The sequence below is a fragment of the Spermophilus citellus genome (genome assembly GCF_964194105.1).
Source record: "Spermophilus citellus genome assembly, chromosome: 14".
NCBI classification, from domain to species: domain Eukaryota; kingdom Metazoa; phylum Chordata; class Mammalia; order Rodentia; family Sciuridae; genus Spermophilus; species Spermophilus citellus.
In genome coordinates this window covers 26,568,644-26,571,091 of record NC_138194.1, presented here as the reverse complement: position 1 = coordinate 26,571,091, position 2,448 = coordinate 26,568,644, and the positions used below count along the sequence as shown (strand labels likewise).

The following is a 2,448-nucleotide window of genomic DNA, read 5'->3' as shown; positions in this document are numbered from 1 at the left end:
CTCGGTGTCACAGGCCTGTAATCCCAGTGGCTCGGAAGGCTGAGGCAGGAGGATAATGAGTTCAAAGCCAGCCTCAGCAATTTAGCGAGGCCCTAAGCAACTCAGTGAGACACTGTCTCTAAATAATTTTTTTTAAAGGTTAGGGATGTGACTCAATGGTTAAGGCCCTGTTCCCAAAAATAAAAATAAAATAAAAGAAGCGAATGGAATACAGGGGGCTAGATGCTTTATAGACAAAAAAAAAAAAAAAAAAAAAAAAACTGTATTAGAACCAACTTATTTATCATCATCTTCTTCATCTTCCTCCTCCTCGTTACCCTCTTCATCTTTCATCATCCTTCATCCTTCCCTTGTCGTCCTCCTCCTGCTGATTTTTCTTGTTTTGTTCTCCCTTTTTCTATTGCATCAGGTTTTCCTGAGCTTGGGAGACAGCCCCGTCCCTTTTGTGTGCTACCTTCAGCTCAGCAGCTTTCTTTGCACAAGGCTGCTTGTCATCTGCATCAGTGTTATTCCACATCTCTCCCAGCTCCTCTGCAACATCACCAATAGATAGGCCAGGAGGTTCTGCTTTAATTTGGGGGTGATATTCATAACAGAACAAGAACAAAGTCAGTGGAGGCCTTGTGGGTACATCGGGATCCTTGAACTTCTTTTTTGTTTCTCCATGCAGAAGAATACAGATTTTGATTTTTTCTTTCATAATGGGCCTTGTCTGACTTGGCCATGTCCTCAAATTTTACTTTTTCTTTAGCAGACATGATCATCCTCTCTGAGCATTTCTTAGAAAACTTTGAGAAGCTGACTCAAGCATCCGGGTGCTTCTTTATATGCTCCTCCTGATGAGTGTGTACAAAGAATTGATAGGATAATGTTTTTCTTCTTGGCTTTTTAGGGTCTCCTTTGCCCATGTTCAATTATTTTTTTTTCTCAGTGAGGCACAGTCTTCTAGTGCCCAGCTAGCTCACTTTTCCCAGAGCTGCCTCTACAAAGCTCAATTACTACAATGGCTGTTGTGTTGTATGTTTTATAATTGGTTTGGTCAACCAACTGGGGGAACAAAAATAGTTTATAAGAATTAGTTTATAAGTTTATAAGAATATTCACCAAGAACTTTGCATACTCTGAGGACGTTAACCCAATACCAAAATTCATAACAATGACAGTTATCATTTATGAAATACCCTTCTAAAGCAGATGTTTCAAATGTGGCATTTTTCTTAATCCTTAAAACAATTCTGTGAGGTAGACAGTGTTATCCCCATCTTATAGATTGAAAACCACCCCTACAGATCCAACAGAAACCCTCTCAGCCAGTTTCCAGTGGTCACACGCTTCCCCCATGGCATAGTTGAGAATCATGACCTGGGTCTGTGTGACTCCAAAGCTGTCTCCTGCCCCTACATATGTTCTTTTGGTTGTGAACTTGGGTTCTGGTCTCTTATTCTCAGTGCTACTCTTGCTCAACCTTGCTCTGGCCCTTGCCTTCTGGGTGATAACGGCTCAAGGCTCATGCCTGCTGGTGCGTCCAGGTGCTTAAGCACTGCTCAGATCACATGAGGGTGGGCTCTAGTGTTGCTGAGGAGAGAATGTGGGCAAAGATGTTCAAATAGGATATCGTCCTTAGTTTAAAAAAAAAAAAAAAGAGGACCTGGTAGGACTGAGGTGTAGCTCAGGGGCAGAGTGCTTGCTTAGCATACTTGAGGCCTTGGGTTTGATACCTGACATCGGAAAAAGAAAAAAAAAATTGTTGTTTTTAAAGAAAAGATGACCAATTGGGATTTTTAGAAATTGGATTATATTTTGTACCTGTTCCTAGATGATGCCATATATAATTACGGAAACAACTATAAAATGCTTGGCCAGTACAAATTACTATTTCAAAATTGAACGTATCATGAATCATATGGAATATTGACTAAATCCAGGGGTTTGGTATGTATTTGAGTCCCCACCTCTGGAGGTGTCACTCACTGTCCCTCAGGCCCACAGAGGCACTGGGTGTTACACACTGCCTACACTAACCATGGTGTCGGCACCCGTAAAGAAAAGGCCCAAAGCAAGGAACAGGCAGAGTGCTTTTCTAATTTACCCAGACTTTGGTATGAGCTGGGGGTACCTGTTGCTACAGTAATTCCAGTTCTCAGTGAGAATTCAATAGGCTCTGCCTTCTTCAGGTACAAGGTCAGAGGTCTGGTGTGACAGTTACCCTCCCAGGCAGGTCAGGTGGGCTGAGATTCACCCCAAATAGCCAAATACCAGGGAGGACACAGAGCAGGAAGGGAATTGGAATGCTGAGTCTTTGTGCCAGAGAGGAGGCAATGTGGGGTACCCAGAATATATCAGGAGGCAGGAAAGAGGTCATGCAATGGAGAAATGTGAGAATCGCAGACACACTTAGAAGCCCTGCCCCAAGGTACCCCCAGCTAAAGGTGAGTTTGGGGCAGGGCA

The 2,448-nt window shown here is 43.0% G+C and overlaps 1 pseudogene across 1 annotated transcript; it reads right to left on the bottom strand.

Annotated features, from left to right (window-relative positions):
* Nucleotides 1-397: 397 nt before the first annotated feature.
* On the bottom strand, nucleotides 398-908 carry LOC308633237 (putative high mobility group protein B1-like 1; annotated as a pseudogene). The gene has a single exon. The product of its transcript is annotated as a putative high mobility group protein B1-like 1 (transcript).
* Nucleotides 909-2,448: the final 1,540 nt, after the last annotated feature.